This window comes from Heterocephalus glaber, unplaced genomic scaffold (genome assembly GCF_053883595.1).
Source record: "Heterocephalus glaber isolate CG9 unplaced genomic scaffold, H.glaber_assembly_v1.0 deba00001687, whole genome shotgun sequence".
Taxonomy (NCBI): Eukaryota; Metazoa; Chordata; class Mammalia; order Rodentia; family Bathyergidae; genus Heterocephalus; species Heterocephalus glaber.
In genome coordinates this window covers 17625017-17644603 of record NW_028258412.1, presented here as the reverse complement: position 1 = coordinate 17644603, position 19587 = coordinate 17625017, and positions in this window count along the sequence as shown.

Genomic DNA, 19587 nt, shown 5'->3' with positions numbered 1-19587 from the left:
GTGGTGTTATCCTCAGCCAGGTGCTGTCGTCCCTACTTGGAAGGGGGGATTCTGAGGCCTAGGCTTGGAAAGGGCTGGTGGTGAATGGCCCAAAGGGACTAAGGAGGAAGCAGTGTTAAATTTTCTAATGCAGATTTCTACAGCTCCAAATCAGCTTTGTTCTTGTTTCTTTCAGAGCATGCTAAGCATAGATGCAAAATCAGAGATAAATAGTGGGGAGATGTTGAAGTGGGGTGCTCTTGGCTTCTAATTCAGCCCTTGACACCACTGCATTTCCCTACGTGTTTTCAGATAAGGGCTTCTTCTGCAAGTCTGATAACTGAAATTCTTATATTAACATAAAGAAAAGATAGAAAAAGAGGTTGTGTAAAGTGTCAAATGCTTTCTTTTTTTTTTGGACCGGGGATCGAACTCTGGACCTTGCGCTCGTGAGGCAGGTGGCAGAACCACTGAGCTAAATCCCCGGCCCCAAGGTTGTGTAAAGTAATGAGTAAGAAAGGCACCTGCAACTTCATCACCCTGGATTGGAATCTGACCTCTGCTCTTTTTTAGATGCCTGGTTTAGGTTTCTTAGTCTTTGTTTTAATAAAGTCATAGATGATTGGAAGGATTGCATGGGGTAAGGTCTTAAGAGTGCTTACTCACTGAATGTGTTATGGCTGCATCTTGAGTGTCCCCAAAGGCCCGTGGGTTCAAAGTTGTGTCCCAGCCTGTGATGCTATAGGGAGGTAGGTGAGGCTTAGTAGAAGGAAGTTAGGGCACTGGTGGTATATGACCTGGAAGGGGACATTGAAGTCAAATGCCTCCTCTGCTGCATTCTTCAGCCATGATGTACTGGGGCAGCACAGGCCCAAAGCAACAAGGTGAAGTGACCTTGGACTGAAACTTCTACAACTGTGAGCCAAAATAAATCTTTCCTTATTTTACTTGTTTATCTCAGGTATTATGTCACAGTAACGGAAAGGTGACTAACACACAATGTGAGCGATAAACTAATCATCAGTGACAACAATGATGGTGATTATGATGGGCATGCTGCTGTTGATGGTGCTGATGGAAATGATAATGATGCTGACTATGGGAATGATGCTGATGACAATGGTGATGCTGACGATGATGTTGATGGCGATGATGATGGTGATGGTGATGGTGATGAATGATGATACTGATGGGGAAAAATGACCCCTTGCTCTTGGGAAAGTTCATCCCCACACTGTCTTTGGCTGCTGGAGTGCTGAACATCCCATTTGCCACAGCTATCTCTGATAGGACATGAGAGGGAGGAATTATCCCTGGGACACCTGGATGGAAGGCAGGGACTACACACAAGGAGAACCAACCTGGGAACAAGAGGATCTGGCTCTGCTTTTTGCACCAGCACCAATATCCTTGTATCCCTGGGCAGGCCCAGCCTCACCCCTCCCTCAGTCCATACTTCCTCCGCATAAGCTGCACAGGTTAGTAAGATGGAAGGGCGCTCAGAGTCCACAAATCCTACCTGTTGAGCTCCTTAGCACAGGTCTCACTTAGGAGATCAGACCTCATGTTTTGCTTCTTTCAATCACCCTTTCAAGGATGACTTCTAAGTCTTTTAAACATTTCCTTTGACCCTTTGTGGTTTGTACGTACTGTACCAAGCACGTAGAAGGCTCATAAGTGTATTTTCCCCCAAATTAATAACAACAATAATAATAACAACAACTAACAATGAATTATCCCTTCTTTGAGGAGTTTTGTCAAGAGGTAGATTCTTCTGGAAGCCATCTCGGAGAGGACAGTGAACATGCAGGAGGCCTGAGGGAGGTTTCAGATTCAGTACCTTGGGAGGGGAATGGAAGGAAATGAAGCAGTAGTGGTCAGAAGGAGTTGGGTTGACACAGTCTGAACAAAGGCCTCAGTCAACCTCACAAGGAGCACTAAGGCCAGAGAACCTTCAGAGTGTTCCCCAGTTGGGGTGAGGGACTCAGTGGCCCTGGAGAAGGTGACCATTGATGAGGTGGCCCTGTGTGTGCCCCAAGCAGTTCCCAAGGGTCAGCAGGGGGCCACATCCCAGTAGCTGAGAGCACAGGTCCCTCATTCCTGAGGGGAACCCTGGACAGCACACCACAGTATCCACTGCAGAAATCGTTGTTCTTATTTACAGTGAGGAAGTTGAGGTACGAGGGCATGGCATAAATTGCTCAGGACAGCCCAGTTAATGAGGAAGAGTGCGAGGATTCAAATCCAAGGCTGTGGGGCTCCAAATCAACTTGGCTACACTTAGAACTTGCCAGAAGACATGCGAAGGGGGTGATTTTCTGCTCAGTGGCACTGTGGGAGCAGCAGGATGGGGATCCCAGAGAGGGGAGAGGAAACAGATAGACATATCAGGCAGAGGAGACATTTCAGTGGATAAGGATTGCTTCTACCATTACAATAATTAGCTGGTTCAGAAAGGTCACGCCCCCGGGGATGGCAATGCTGTCAGTTATTCCTTCCTCTGGGAGAGCCATCCGTCACTCTTCAAAGAGTAAATTCAGAATGAGTCGCCGTTAGGAGCTTTGGTTCTGTGACCCAAAATACTTGGCTGGGAAGCTTCACACCTCCTCTTCCTAGCTGTGTGGCAGCTTATTTGCCATCCCTGACTTCTCATCTCTCTTATCAGTGAATGAGGCTGTTATGTATCTACCTAGGCGGTTGGTGGGACTTAGTGAGACAAAGTCTATGAAATCCCTAGCACATTAGTAGGTGCTGGATAGAGTTTAATTATTATTCATTTCCATAATTTCAAATTCTATACTCCCATCTGTTCTTTTGTCTTCTCTGAGTTCAGTCACTACAGATTGCCCTGAGAACTGGATCTTGCTATGGGGATATAGAGCAGGAATTGTTTTAAAGGATCCGTAGGACGTTTTGATTTGAGTAACATTTATAGAGATGGCATTGTTCTAGCGATCAAAAAGATCAATCAACAAATTCATTATTATTCCATGAGCATTTCTGAGAAAATTGTTTCAATGTACATATTAGAAGGCACTAAGTGAAAGCAAGGCTTCATTTGAAATCAGAAAGAAAAAACTTTCATTCCACCGCAGCATCTGCTTCCCTTTAGGAGTTGAACTGAGGGGGGATCTTCTGGCATTAAATTCATCAGTTTCCTGCTCATCAAACTGGTTCTTTCATGACTCTTGATTGGCATGTAGTGCCTGACACTCAGCTTAGACCTCAGCCGCAGGAAGTGCAGACAGCAGTCAGAGGCTCCATCGGAAACAGCGAGGTCATTACAGCCATGATGGGTGTGATTCACTTCCTTGTACTCCAGGGGCACTTCCTGTGCAAGAAGGAAGGAAAGAAAAAAGAGAGAAAAGGCAGGAAAAGAAGGGCATGGAGGAGCAGGGAGAGAAGGAGAGAGAGACAGGAGAAAGAGAAAGGAAAGGGAGCAGAAAGTGAATACATATTTAATGGATAGACAAGATACCAACTGGCACCATCTTTTCTTATCTATATTCACCTACACATCACTTAATTCTTCCATACTTCCCTTCCCTATACACCGAGCATAAAATATCTACTTTAGGAAACTTCCAAGTTGTAAATGCATGAGACAGGAGACACCAAGTATAATGTCTAACACACAGTCGGTGCTCAACAATCCTTCCACCTTCACTAATCCCTTTTTAAAAATATATCAGGGCCAGGGATTTAGCTCAGTGGTTTTGCTGCCTGCCTCAAAAGCACAAGGTCCCGAGTTCGATCCCAGGTACCAAAAATAAAAATAAAATTTTTTTAAAAAAATTAAAGAATAAAAACATTGACACCTTTAAACAGATGATCACCCAAGACCTGCTTCTCCATACAGGGCCAGCTGCAGAGTATACAAGACTCAGGACAAAATATAAAATGTGAGGTTTCTTGTTCTGAAAAGAAGATACCCGGGAATGGAAAACATGCCATGCAAAAGCAGAAACAAGAAACAGAGAGCGAGGGGCATGCTACACATGTTCCCCCCCCCCCCACCTGCCTTCCTTTGCCAAACACAGAATCACTAAGAGTTTTCAGGTGGTCACAGTAGAGCATCACACTGGAGGTGGGGCCCCAGGGACTGCAGCCTGCGTTCCTGTCAGACAATGAGGTATAAACTCTCCCAGGCGGGCAGGCGGTGGAGCTTCCCTGCCTTTCTCACTGCCTTAGAAACCAGCCCCTGGCTCCTGCGATGCAGGCAGTGACATCTTTGATTTCCACCCCCTGCAGACTGTTTGCCAGGCATCTGTGGTCATGAGCTCCCTGGGCAAGGATCATGATTCTTTTTTCACTATTTACAGAAAGGGAAAATGAGGCAGAAAGCGATCATAGTAACTGGAAGCAGTAACTGGGTGTTCAAACCAAGATTCAAACTCAGATCTCTCTGGTACCAACTTCTAGACAGCTTCTCTTAACTGACCAGAGCGCAGATGTTCCCAAACTCACACGCTCGTGCAAATGTGCACACTTTACTGCACATGCAGACACAGGTCTGCATCTGTGTCTCCACCAGCCCCTCTCTAACCTGGCTCTGAACTTTTCAACAACAATAAGTCTGAAAGGCAATACATTCAAATAGACTCCAAAAATAAAGCGGCGCCCGTGGATATGGCTCTGATTGACACAGTATATCGGCTGGTTTCACTGTTAATTAATGCAGAGAGGAATCATTAAATCAGATCAAATTCATTTAAAAAATGTTCGTGTCTGACATTTCCCTCTCCCCACATTGTGCGGTCTCCACGGCTGGCGGGGAGGGGGCAGGGAACAGACACAGAGATTTAATTTTTCAAGTAACACTGTTCAAGTAAAAATACATTTGTTCGAATGAGATTGCCCTGAAACAGCGTTTGCATTGATGGCCCCGGGAGTAATTCTATTAAGCTGAAGAATATTTTTCATTGGGAGGAAGGAAAAGAGGGTGAGAGAGTGGGGTTGGGGAAAGACCGAGAGCCTCAGTAACCTTACGGGGCCGCAAAAGCAGAAGCTTTAACCCATCTCATCTCAGGCCCATCCTCCAAAGTCATCAAGAGTTCTAGCACCTCCTCTCGGGCTCGGCTGGGCTCTGGGCTGTCACTCAGCAGAGACACCGAGAGTTCGCTGGGGCCAGTAAGTTGGAAATCACTCAGGCTTCCCGGGGAGAGAAACACTCTTCATTCTCCATTCCTCCCAGAGAAAAAACAACTGGAGAACGCACTTTGCGTGTGTGCACACACACACACACACACACAGAGATGTACACCACACCCGGCATGCATACACGTAAGCACACATGCACACAAACACATGGGACTTTGTGCAGACACACCTGCCTCCTCCAACGACACACACATAAATGTACACATAACACACGCCTGCAAGGGGCACACCCGTGTGACGCACACGCAGGCTCAAATGCACACGTGCATCCAGTCCCTGATGGGTCCCAGCACACACCTGATGTATAAGCACCTTTGGGTGGGAGCTCACATTCCTCCGTGCACACGCCTTGGGAGTTTGAACAGCAGGGGGGTGTGAAAGCTGAACAGCCCCTGTGGGTGCTTCCTCCACCCTGCAGATGTGAGCCCCCTTGGTCCCCGGCTGAGCCGTCGCCTAGGGTCATCTCCGATTCACAGATGACGAAGGTGAGACTCACAGAGAGGAAGTGGTTTCTGCAACTCCATAATTAGTTCAGTGATAGACCAGGGGCTCAATCCCAGGACTGATTCAAACTCACAACTGGGGTTCTTGGTCTGCTCTTCATAATCTGCCCCTGGAGGGCTCGGGGAGAATCTGACCTGTCCCTGTTGGGGCTTTCCCTTCCATCTGGCAGAAGGGTCAGCTCCTGTCCCCTCCCTGATCAGAGGGGCTCAGTGAGGAGGACGGGCACCATCCCCTGATGTCCCCCGACTGGGAGGGCTGGGGTCTTCCCCTGTGCTCACAGGCGTCCTCGCTGACCCCTTCCTGAACTCCCATCATCTGTTCCAGTGGCCCCAGCACCTGCTACCGTATGTCACCTCCTTCCTCTCCTCATTGACCTCTCTCTCCCTGCTCAAACTCAGCCTCCTCAGGGCCAGGTGCTTGCTCTGTTTTGCTCCCTGATGTGTCCTAAGATCTTAGATCAGTTCTGGCCCAAAGCAAGCTCCCACAAATCTGGGTCCCCCGTGTCCCCCCGCTATGACCCCTCTTTCTTTATGCATCTGCCCCTTCAGCGAGGGCACGATCTCTGTCTTCCTCCTCACTGGGCCTCTCTGTCCTACATGACCTGCATGTCAGGAGGCCTCTGGTGAAGAGGTGTGGAACAATAACAATGACAATCTCTACCCATGTGGAAATGTGTGTGCCAGACTCTGTCATAGCATTTCATGTGAGACCAATCATTGAATCCTCCCGCAGCACTGTGTGGGGGAATACCATCAGTGTGCCCATTGGACAGGTAGAGAAACTGAGGCAGAGAGTAAAAGATCCCTACCATCCAAGGCCACAGTGAAGGGCATGGGTGGCGGACTTGGACAGATCGCCATAATATCACTGTCCTTGCAGCGCCGCATATTTTAATGTCTACCCCTTTAAAAACCCCCTTTGAAATGAGATCGGTAAGAGAGGAAGCCAGCCCCGTGGCCTTGGGGAGCCGTCTGGAGCACGTGTGAAGTGTTTGCAATGTCACCGCATTCCTCCTCCAGCCTGGTCTCCTGAGAACTCTGCTCCAGTCACTGACCCGACGCAGCGCATCAGACGCTGTGCATCAGACTCACAGTCAGTAGCATATTTGAGATGAGAGAAAAATGGCCCAGAGAGGGGACCACAGGGAATGACAGAGAACATCGGGGTGGGACAGCTCGGGTGGTCTCGGTGGGGCTGGGGCTGAAGCTGAGCCACCAGGCTCCTCTTTGCCACAGTTCTTCTCCAGAGCGGATGCTGTTTCATCTGCCTTTCAGCGCTGAGGCAACCACAGCGTAGCAGGGCCAAGGGACAAAGCCAAGGCCACGACGTGAGGACATGGCCGAGCTGGGCTTCCTGCCTGGGCAGACTCCAGGCCCGGTGCCTGCCTCAGGCCAGGGTGGCTGGTCCTGGTGGCCTCGGTCACGTACACCTGGTAGAGATCAATGCCTCCAGAGTCCGAGTGGCTGCTGTCCACACACTCCTCCCTGGAGGAGTGAGCATCTGGGACCCCGCTTTGCCCACTGGCTCTGGATGCCCCAGAAATGGAGGTGGGGCTGGGGCAGCGGCGCCTTCCCCTCAACCCTCTCTGAGCAGGGCCTTGGGAGCTTCCCAGGGTCCTCCTGGACGGTGGGCCCAGGGGACAGGAAGGGGAAGGGGCTGGCAGTGCAGCTGCCTGTGTCTCCCCTGCTTAAATTAGCTCTTTGGTGACCCCGTGGTCTCTCTGATCCCCATCCAGCATTGGCCTGTGAGACACAGGTGGTGTCAGCCTCAGGGGCAAGGGTCAGCCTGGCTGTCGATAGCGCCGTCCATCAGGCCGGCCAGGCTGGGTGTCGCCCGGCAGCGATTGGGTCATCTGGCCCCTCGCGCGGGCCAAAGTGTCGGGTGGCGTGTGCAGCACAGCAGGTGGCCAGAGGGGAGGTGAGGGTGTGGAGGCCATCGGGCGGCAGACTTCAAACCTGAGGCCCAGGGTGGCAAACAAGAGGGAGAACACACAGGCCAAGACAAACGAGCCACGGCAGAGCCCAGGGAGACAGACAGGAGGTCTGGAATGCCCGGGAAGGGGAAGGCCGAGGGTGAGCCGTGCTTACCTTGCTGGCCGTGGCAGCATAGAAATTGTCCCAAAGTCACCACAGTGCAGTGGCATATGGCAACACAAACACTGCAGAGTCAGAGAAAACTAAGACAGCAGTGTGTGCTTGTCATGTGACACGGCTCACGAATTCATCAAAGTGACTGATGAGTGCATTACCAAAGGTAGACTGGCTGCCATGAAGGAGATGAAAACTTCATTTCCCAAGAACTTAACCGGCCATCTCGGCTTATGCGCCGTGGCTGGGGATATCATAGTACGCAAAACAGACCCTAAAGCCCACACTTGTGGTGCTCCCAGCCTAACGGAAACCGGATTCAAACAGAACACTGGTAACGTTGTACAATGTGCCAAAATGTGTGGTAAAGACATTAAGAGAAAGGAAGGAGGTCAGGAGTTGGGCGCAGTTTGCTCCTTTCCGTAGGTTAAAAGAGAAGATGTGTATGAGGTGTGGCGTGTGAGTGGCGTCCCGAGGGGGGCAGAGAGAGCCAGAGATGAGACAGAGATACGTGGGAGGGATCCCCAGGACGGGGCTACAGCTCGTGCAAAGGTCCTGAGGTTGGGGTGTGCCGGGAGGTGTGTGAAGGGTTCCAAGTGACTCACGCAAGTGGTGGCTGAATGAAGGGGCCCGAGAAAGGCACAGGAGGAGGCGTAACACAGGCGGGCTCCACATGGTTTGTGGGCCACCGAATGCCCTTAGCTTCCCATAAGGAGACTGCAGGGGACAGAGGAGCGACATTGTGCCACTTGGGCTGGGGGTTTGGAAACTGTAGGGGGGGCACAGGCAGAAGCTGGGGACAAGAGGAGAGTCCTTGGTGGCCTTTCTGAGCGGGGGCGGCTGGGAGTCCAAGTGGATCTCCGGGCCGTCTCTGCCATCTCCCCAAGCTCGCGGTTCTCTCCACACGGAGGTCTTCCCTGACTCCTTTCTCTTCCTCCCCCCAACCCTGCCTTTCAAGACTCAGCACCCATTTCCTCGGCCATGGCGTCTCCGGGACAGCTCTAAGTGCGTTTCCTTCCTGGAATGACTTGCACTTCTCAGACCCCATTTGCATCCTGTGGTATTGCTCTCAGGCCTGCCCCAAAAGGCTGTAAGAGTTGCTCACTGTGCAAATGATCTGTCCAAAGCAGTCAATGGGAGGTGAGATCCGCTGATTCACCCAGCCTTGAATGCTCCAATGCAGGCACTTTCCAATTCCCACAAACCTTGATGAAGCCGAGTTAACCTCTCCCCTTAGACTTAGCTCACATCTCTGTTCTTGGTGCCTAGGACAGTGTCCGAATATTTGTTGAGTGAACGCATGAGTGGCTGGACACTTAGGCAGATGGAGAGAAGAAAGGATGCTGTTCTTCACAGCAGGACAAATCCACAAACACGGAAAAATAGTCATTAACTGATGGCAAAAGGCTCATGAGCACCCGGGGGCCATCCTGTCAGAGTCTCACCATTTCTAGCAGGCACACGCGCCTGTAATCCCAGGGTACTGGAAGGCTGAGGCAGGATGAACTCAGCTTGGACAAGTTAGTGAAATTCTGTCTCGAGATTAAAAACAAGAAAGGGCTGCACATACAGCTCTGTGCGAAGGCCCCAGGTTCTCTGCCCAGGACAGCAACAACAACAACAAAAAGTTACCATTTCTCACAGGATAGGTTGACAAACTTTTTCTCAAGGGACCAGAGGAAAAAACAGCTCAGGCTTTGCAGGCTGGAAGGCCTCTGAGGTGATGGCCTCCTTCTGCTGCTGTGTGAGAGCAGTCACAGATAATGCATACAGGACTGAGCATCTGTGACACGGCTGTGTTCCAATAAAGCTTTATTTGTAAAAGCAGGTGCCAGACAGCTTGCTCCCGCAGGTCTAGGCCTCTGCCTCACCAAGCAATTCTCCCTTCGCTCCTGCTTCCCCAGGACTCCCTTTGTCTGCCTCTGCTTCCCAGTGACACTTAGCGGCGCCCAAGCGTCACGTGGCGGTGACTGACGGTGAGCAGGAGGACGGCTGCTGTGTTTATTCCTCATCAAACTCCATCCGAAGCCCATTTTACGAGGCACCTCAGTTCTCTCCCACAGCCTCGCTGTCTTGCGTCACCCCGGAAAAACTGAGGCATAGCAAGCCAAAGCGACAAGGTGACAGTCTCACGGACAAGGACGGCTGGACACGGTCACCGGAAGCAGCAGGACCCTCCCCAGGAGGCGCAGCACCTTCTCAGGCGCACGCGCGGTGAGGAACCCCGCTTCCTCGGCCGGAACTTTCCAGAGAGCGGGCCTCTGGACTGCGGCCTCGCTCCCGTACTACTGTCCTTCCCAAATCCCTCTCTTTGCACAAGCTAGGCCTTTGGACCCCCGGGGCTCTTTATCTTATCTGCTCCCCCCACCTCGCTGGCTGTCACGTTTGTTATTCTAGGATAAACTTTCTGCCGAAGCAACACATACTTTAAGGTCAATGCCCCGTGTTACCCCAAGGATCGTTCAAATATTTGTGACCTTGTCAACTTGCTTCTCACTGCGTGTGTGTCAAGGCAGCCCGGGTGTGTTTTATTCCTGGGCACGGGGGTGTAGGACAGGCCCCTCCTGCAGGGCCCCGGAGGCCATGTGCAGTGCACCAGCGCTCGGCCAGACTGTGTCTAACAGTGGACTGAAATGAGAAAGGCTGTGTTTATTGAACATTTACTACGTGCTGGGCTCTGATTGAGCGTTGTACGTGTGATCTTCCCGCTGCTTGCAAAGGGCTCTTAAGACCATCTCACTGACAAGAAAATGAGGCTGAAGGGATAGCAGCAATTATAGGGATTGTGTGTGCATGTCTGTGTGTGTGTTCACATGCACTACACACTCACTGGCAGTCTGCTGAAATCCAAAGATCTCTTCTCAGAATAGTTCTTTAAAGTCCATGAAATAAGATAAATAAGGAAGTCATCAAGCAGGGAACAGACATGCACAGTGATGCCTGTGCGTGCTGGTCACCCAGGGTGCCCCGAGTCCCGGGAGCAGGTCTAATAAGGACTACAGGGCAGAGGCAGCATAAGGACAAGGCATGTCAAGTTCTCTGCGACATCAGTCATGTCACCTGACACCCGAGATTTTTCTTGGTGACAAAGTTACAGACAGCGAGGTGGGTGTGGTGGTACAGGCTTGGATTCCCAGCACTCTGGGAGGCTGAGGCAGGAGGATTGCAAGTTGGAGTCCAGCCTGGGCAGCTTAGCAAAACCCTGTCTCAAAACAAAGCAACAATGACAACAAAGGACTGGCTTGGGACATAGCTCAGTGGAAAGGCCCTGGGTTCAATCCCCTGCAAAAAAAAAAAGTGTTCTTAAAAAGTGTTCTAAGAAGACTGCCATCCTTGCTGTGTAATGGGGAAAGATGCTGAGCTTCGGGCCCAGGACAGTGACAGTGTCCTGTGCTTTCTCTGTCCGAGGTTCAGATGCCAAGTTCCAGCCAGGGAGCCCTTGGGGGTGTGGGGCCCCAGGGTGAGGACCCAGAGCTGGGGGATGGTGGAGCAAGGGATGCGAAGCCAGCTGGGCCGGCCCTAGGGGCGCCCTCTCACCCAACGGGCCTCCCTCTGCACCCTGCGCTTTGGCCCCGAGTGAACCCGCCAGCCCTGACCTGAGCAGGAGGCCAGGACAGAGAGTCCCGGCCTCCGTGCCTTTGAAGCCAGGCGCCTTTGATGTGTGATTTCACCAAGGCCTCTCCTCGAGCCTCGGTGGCCCCCCTGGGTCACCCAGACGGCCTGGAACCTCTCGGGCTGTGTCCCTTGGGGTTGTTGCTGGCATCTGTCCATCCATCCATCCAACCGTCGTCCGTCTGTCCGTCTGTCTGTCTGTTTGTCATCTGTCCAGCCATCTCCCCACTGCAGAAGGAAGTGCTGTCCTGGTGGCAGCTGTGCCCTGCAGTCTGAAGAGGCTGCACCGCCCCACCGTCCCTATTCCAAGCCCTTCCTTGAGGGAGCCAGGAGCACCATCAGAATGCAGATGCACCGCGATCTGGCCTACGGGACTCTCGGGCTGGCTTGGATTCATGCTGTTGTTTCTTGGCTGTGATTTTGGGAAAGTCACATAAGCTTTCTGAACCTCTCTTTCTCTGTGGGAAAACTGAGGCAGGCTCAGAGAAGCTTGGTGACTGGCGAGTGGATTGGAGGGCTGGGGAGAGAAGGGGTGGAGGTATTCAGCAGAATGGACACTGCCTCTGGTGACAACAGCAATGACAGTAGCAACGACAATAATAGTAGCATGGCAGTGGTCTCTTAGAAAAGTGTGTGCCCCGTGCCAGAAGTAGACATTTACTTGAGTTTTCTTTACTCCGCTCTCGTCCTGCATGTTAGGAACCTTCCCGCACTCGGTGCTGATGACAAGCCTGGGATCAGAGAGGCTGCCTGAGTTTCCCAAAGTCACACAGCCAGGGTCGGTGGACCAGGTGTGGCCGGGCCAGGGGCCTTCTTCAATTCGAAAGCCCCAGGGGAGGCTGCTTGGGACCGGAGCCTCTGTCCCAGGCGGGGACAGTTGACAGTGGCAATCGGCCGCAGGACGGAGATGAGCCCTGGCTCCTCCGAGGACTCAGCATCGGGGAAGGGACCACAGGCTTCGAAGCAGACAGAAAAGCGAGGTGAGGGCAGAGGCTGAGAGACTGTGGTGGGCGTGGTGGAGGAGGCCCCGGAGGAAGTCAGCAGCTCCCCCAGCTTGGCTGGGTTCCAAGGCGACCCGAGGCCGCTCCCAGACACAGAAGCGAGGCGACATCTCCAGCTCCTCCTTCCTGCTCCCGGAGCCCTGGAAACTTGAACTTGGGCTGCACTGCCCCAGGACCCCTGCAGGACTGCATTCCTGTGCCGTGGACTCAGGACCCGAAGTCCCGCGAAGTCCCGCGCCGGGATGAGTCCGCCCGGCTCCCGGACTCCCGCGCGACCCCAGCTCACATCTGCAACCCATCTGCACATCCGGGCTCTGGGAGAGGAAATCTCCCGGTGGGGACTGCGGGCCTGGCCCGCACAGCCCGAGCCTCCTGGGCTTCTGGCCTTGGTCAGCTCCCTGAGTCATCTCTCCTTGGGCCCGTCCTCTGCTGGACTTACGCGCAGGGCCTTTGATGAGCAGAGGAGATAATACATCCACTTTGAGAAAGATAAAGTGCAGAGCCCAGTCTGTGCCCGCTGCTGCCAGGGCTCCTGGAGATCAGGCCGGGCCCGCACTCCCTTCCTGCCTGCAGCCTCTGCAGGTCTAGGACACGTTCGGTGACCGCACTGCCCTTAGCAGCAGTTCCGGGACCATCTGAGCCTGCAGGTCATCAGGGCGCGGAGTCAGTTTGCCGACTTGACAGGCAAGGGCCCGAGGCTCAGCGCCGTCGGGGAAAGCGGCCAGGGTCTTCCAGCTTCTCAGACTTGAGCCTTCTAGCCCCCAAACCTAGCGGAACACAGGGCGTTCCCTGAGACGAGCTCAGCCAAAATCAAACACAACTCCTGAGAAATAAGCGATGTGTGGTTTTACAAAGAATGCCCCTTGAAGCTCCTCCTGACTGGCAGGAAAGACACCTCTCCCTGCACTGTGGCCCCGGGAGTTGGACCCAGTGGCTGTCCTGCTGAGGGACAAAAATCGAAGCCCTCACAGTTGGCTGAGACTGAAATGGCTGTTCAGGGCCAGTGTCCTCTTCATAGCAGCCAGGCCAGACAGTGCCTGGACACTTGCAGACATAAGAAGTTTACTCCTGCAGGATGCCCTGGTTTCCTTGTCACTTACAGACTCCACTGCAGCAGGAAATGTGTGCAGCCACACCCTTGCAGAGATGCATGGGCAGCTATGCACAGGGGTATTCACAGCTACTTTGCAATGGCAAAAGCTTTGAACCAATCTATACATTTCCCTCACAGGGTGCATGCATCAAATACAATAGATTCCTTCAATGGAATATGATATAGTCATGAAAAAGAACGAAGACTGAAGGTATCCTAGGAATAATCTCTCGGGAAAGGTTTATTCCTGGGAATTTCCTGCAAAATAGTAGTATTCATGCTTCAAAAATCAGTGCAAAACAAAGCTATGTATTTTGTATGGTAAATAAGTGTGAAGGTACTTAAAGAGTTTTATAAAGGTAATTACACTTTGAGAACAGTGGGTCTGTCTGGGGAAAGGGAGAGAAGACTGCTCTGAATTTACTTGCAGTGTCGAATAATATTTTTAGAGATGATAGAGTACTGTATGCTTTAGGTTATTTATTGAACTGTCTGTAATGAGAAGCTCTTCTTATTCTGTTAAGCAGAAATCTGCTACATCTTGGGAATCCTCAGTTTATCTGATGCCCCCGCTCCCCAGATCATATGTGAAGGTGAGAGTTGGCTCTTCCTGGATCAAAAACCTGTTTCACCTTCCAAGACTTCTCTTTGTACTAAGGCATTCTCCCTACCCGCTCCCTTTTCTTCCTTTGTGCTCTCTCTACCTCCCTAGCATCCCTCCTACCTTCTCTGAGATTAAAATAAAATGCTAAGAAAACACAATAGAAATAAAACCCACTTGCACGTCTAGCACCATTAGCCACTGTGAGCTTGCCGGTGAGCTTTCTAAGCGTCTCTCTTCATTTTTAGGTAGGTTTTTAATCATTCACACAGTACACAGCTATGCAGTTCCTGCCTCCCATGGGAGCTTCGCGGTGCAGTTAAACTCCCCTGCACCCGGTCTGAGTTCTAATTCTGCATCCCCATCCTAGCTGCTCACCCCCCCCACACACACACATGCACGCTCGCCGTGCTGTTCTGAACTGAGACTGCACCCTCTTGTTTTAATATGACCTGATGTGTTTCTACACTTAATGATACAGAAGCCCTCTCCGGTGTCTGTGTGTCTCAGAAGGGACAGGAACACCTTCACACCCTGTGCCTGCAGTTTCTGCTCTACATTATGATTTGCTTTTGTTTTGATTGGCAATGCTGGGAACCAAACCCAAGTCCTTTCTTGCATGGCTGGCCAAGTGCTCTACCACTGATCTCCTTCCCCAGCTCCTTTTATTTTGAAATAGGCTCTTGCTAAGTTGCTCAGGCTGGCCTCAAACTTGTGATCCTCTTACCTCAGCCTCCTAAGTAGCTGGGGTGCCACTGCACCTGGGTTTCCATGTGATGTTTTTAAGATATCTTTCTTTGGTGCACATAACTTGGGTTCTTCTATTTTGATAGCATCTTAAAACTTGCACGTGCACTGCATCACGTATGTCCCATGTCCTGTAGCTGGAGGCATCAGAGCAGAGCAGGAACAAGCAGAGTGCATGCCTGCCCCAGGGCCTTTGCACAGGCAGTTTCTGCTGGCTGGAATAGTCCCACCCAGTTCCTTGTGAGAGGCCGGGAGCTTTGCCATCCCTTGTGTTTGTGTTCTGTGTGTTTGCTTCCTCACATGCTCGCTGCTATAAACAAACCAGCAGCAGCATCTCTTTGTTTCCTTGAAGAAAGAACAAAGGTGAGGAGCCTGCTCTGGCTCAGCCCTGGGCTTGAGGAAGAGAAGTGTGTTCAAGCACACAAAGGCCATAGCCTCAGAGGTAGATTCAGGAGTCAAAGCACTTGGGTTCAAATCCCAAGCCTGCCACTTGCCAGCTGTATGACTTTAGGCACATGGATCGCCCTCTCTGAGCAGGTGTGAAATCAGGATAAAAATACTCTCTCACTGTAAGAGTTACAGGGGGGATTAAATGAGGAGCTGCAAGTCAAGAATTTAGCATTGGGCCTTGACTATGGTGAGGATTCAATCCATGGCAGTGAAAAAAGTAACAGTAATGATGATAACAATGTGCAGCTGCTACTGAGAAGCAGAGGGAGCCAGACAGTCTCCCTGGGAACGAGCAAGGAGAGTGTCCCGTTTGAGAGCCTGGGCACTGACTCACTGATGGCCTTGAGTCCCAGTGTCTGGACACCTTTGTCCTTGAATCCATCGATCAGTGCCTCTGCAGCTGGAGCTCGGCTGTGAGCTAAGCACCGTGACCCCAATCAGCCTCTGTGGTCCAGTTGCTTTCCGGGGGCCTGGGGCCAGCTGAGGAAGCCCAGGGAGGCAGGTGGCTGGGTCCCGAGGCCCTGCTCTGCGGGGCCTCCGTGTGCAGGGAGGATGGCTGGGGAGGGGCTCAATCCCAAACACTGCGCCCTGTGCAAATCCCATACAATCTCACTAACTCCTCTGCAGCCCCGTGATGGAGTCCCATTCTCTCCCCACTTTCTAGACTGGGTAAACTGAGGCACAGAGAGGTGAGATCCACTGCCCAGGGCCGGTTTGGGCAGCTGCAAACCCAGGCTTTTATCCATGAGGGTAGGAGTCCAATCCGCTTTCCTCCTGTGGGGGCCACTGGGGTGCAGGGAACTGTGCCCTTGGTCTCCTGGGTGCTAGAGTGAGATGGAACAGGACTCACCTGCTTAACACGAGCGCATGGACTCCAAGGCTCGTGGCAGCTTCTGGCTTGCAGCTGCGGGAGATGCAGTTCATGACATTTCTGCTTTATGGACATGTGCGCCTTGGTCATGTCTCTCTCTGTCCTTCGAATGGCTTTTCCATGGACTCTACTGGTTTAGCATTTGGATTTAGGGGCTTTTCCGGAAGACCTGGCCAACTGTGTTCCCCATGGAGGGAAAGGGCTCTCCCTCTTCTCAATGCCCCCCACCCCATGCCTAGGGGATGGGATCCCCCAGCAGGGCCAGGTCAGCTGGGGGGGACCCTCCCTTGCGGAGGTCAGTAAGGTGGCCTCTGGGCACAAAGACAGGGGGAAAAACAGCAAAGCAGGAATTCACCAGGACCAGGACTCTTCCCCAGAAGACCATTCCAAAGCCCATAAGCCCCACACAGAAGCCCAGGGCCTCACAGACCAGATCCCACCCCCTTCTGTGACTGCAGAGCTCCGAATTCCCACGAGGCCTCTTCCACTGCTGACCCCTGCCAGGGACTTCTGCAAAACTCCTGTCTTCACCACCAGCCTTCCCTCTCCAGTATCCGCTCCCTCCATGCCCCCTTGCCCTCCTCCCTGCCCCGATTCTGGCAACGTCCTGTCCTCCCCCTGGACACAACTCCCCTCCAGCTTCCCAGTGTGATAGGGATCTTAAATAAGTGCTTCCGGTCTTCTGACCACCTTATCACACGTTCCTCCCCGATGATGGCTGATGTTCAAGAACCACAGCAAGGCTGCTCTCCCTTCTAATTTTAAACTTGCCCTCTGAGGCTCTCTCCTTCCCTCTCAAGGTTCCAGGAAAGGCCGGGGATGTCAGAGGCCCCCGCTGGCCCCGGAGTCTGCAGACTAAGAAGGCATCCTCCTCAGTTCCCAGGGAGGGAGACGGAAGCAGAGGGTCCCAGAGGAAGCAGTGTGGCTGAGAACTGGGCTCTGCCCAGGGAAGGTACTGCCACTTCGCTCCTGTATTTACGAGTGAGTGCAAGAATGATTGGGGTCCCCGGAAGTGGGTGCACACAGCTTTAATCCCAGCACTCTGGGAGGCAGAGGCAGCCGGATCGCAAGTTTGAGCCCAGCCCGGGCAATTTAGCAATTTTGTGAGACACTGTCTTAAAATTTAAAAATGGGGGATGTACCTCGGTGTGAAGGCCCTGGGTTCAATTCCCAGGAGCCCTTACCCTCCAAGAAAAAAGATTGGAGCGGCCATAAACCAGAGCATGTCTATGAAGTAAGGAGTAGCAGGCATTCGTACGCAGAACCATGTGCGCGCACACTTGGTTTTCTGTATACAGGCCCAACAGCCAGTCCTTGGTTAATAAGACCTTGATTCTCCTCTGAGAAACCAGACCTTTCACACCCTAAGGTGCAAAGTTGGGTCCTAGAGATGTTACGTGCTGCCCTCAGTTCTAGCCAATCAGAATGCTGCTGGCCAATGATTGGTTCTAAATGAGCACGTGATTCTAAACTACCAATGGGGACTCAATACTGGGACTCTGTTTTTGAACCCCTGAGAGCAAAATATGTTCTCTTAGGTGGTTTTTGCTAAGAGGATAAGAAAGAAGGCTGCTGGTCTGGCATTGCAGATGGCTTCCTGAGTGTATTCTTATCTGGTAACTCATATAGCAGGGCATATTAAATACACACAGCTTTTTAATGTGTTGATTACGTGTCAGCAAAGGGAGTTTAAAAAAGATCAGCTGAAGGCTGAAGGAGAGCATTCCGGGATTTTGATCTGAATGGAGCCCACCCAAGGGGAAGCTAAGCTGTGGCATAAAAAGTGCAAGGACACCCTGTGGTCCATCAAAATCCTTGAATCAACTCTCTGAAGCCAGTTCTTGTGGAGTTTTCAGTCACCGGGGCTCATAAAATCATCCCTTTATAATCACACACATGTATACCACCTCCACCACCACACCTATAAACGGAAACAATGAAGAAAGACTAAGGAAGAAAAATGTGCACTGAGCATGTAGCTCCTGCTCAGCTGTCTCCTTAAAACAGCTGCTGCACGAAAGGTGCTTAGCTCTGTGTCAAGTGTCACTCTGCTGAGGCTCAGAGAGGTTAAGCTGCCAGCCTCCGATCACCCAGCCAGGAAGCTGGAGAGCCAGGATTTAAATCCAGAGCTGCCCAAGCCACAGTCCTTCTTTTTGGAACCCTGCTGTCTGTGGAAGAAGCTCGTGGCGGGACAACAGTAGACAGGGCGAGTGACCTGGCCTCCATAATTAACTGCAAAACTCCCGATGCCTTGAAGATGCTACACCGAAGCCATTCCTTCCTCCTCCCTTACACATTTGCTTTTCTCCTTTTCTCCCCACTCCCTTCCCTGCTCCATCCAGTTCCATCCAGTGATGGTGTTCTTTGGTTGGGGGAAGCCACCCCGGAGCTGAACCTCGTGAGTCCTTATCCTTGTGCAGGCTGTGACCTGACACACAGTTGTGGATCTCTGAGTATTGCTGTCTCCTAGAGCAAGTGACCCCTTATAAGGATGCTTATTGCACTGTCACGGATTTTGCACCACATTAAATGCATGCTGACTTATGCACATGTGTGTTTGTAGGTTCTCTACTGTCCTTATTCCCAAAATGTCCCAAGATGTGGAGAATTCCACAGATGTTCCTTCCCCTTTCTTTAACCAACTGGGCCATGCCTAGTACCATTGTCACAGTCTGTTCCTGATTGGCTGTAAGATGAGTTACCTTATTGCACGTAGGGCACGACCAAAGTATTTACCAGGGGAGGTTGTATACGAGGCCTGCAAAACACGCACCTTATACCGTGCACTTAGATGCATCCAGCACCCTCTAGGATTATTGCTATCATTGTTACTATAGTTGTAAGAAAAAGAGATTTTTATCATCCTGTTCTTTCTGGGTCGTGTCCTTAGAATTTCACTTCTTGATAAATTATTACAGACAGCTAAGGCAGAGCAGTTCTCTTTTTCATCCTGAAAATGAGCAGCAATTCTTTAATTAGCAGCCATTGGGAAAATCAGAGCACTTGTCTCTCTCACTGTTTTTATTAACAGGTTTCATTAATCACACATCAGATAATAGACATTTCCATCCCACTGCCCCATGTGTTAAACATGCTCATGCTAATTGTGTCGGAAGAGTTGTCTGTACCCCCAGAGAAAATGTTCAGAATGGGAACTCTTTAAACATCTCTTCCTTTCTGGACTTAGGGGAACAGCGGCTCACTGAGTAAAGTTGGGGGCAGAGAACTGACTTTATGTGTGTTCCCATCATGCAGCAGTGACTTCACCACGTCCCCGTGCTCTTCTGTCTGCTTCTCCAGGATAGTAACGGACAAACTGTGAAGGCAGCCAGTCCCCCACCCCGCCCCACCTCCGCCGAGCAAAGGTGTGCGAACCACAGACAACAATACTATACAGCCCTGTGCACTGGGTTTCTATGGCATGAGTTTCTTACCTACGAATTGGGAGAAATGGTGCCAATCTGATAGGGTTGCACTGTTAA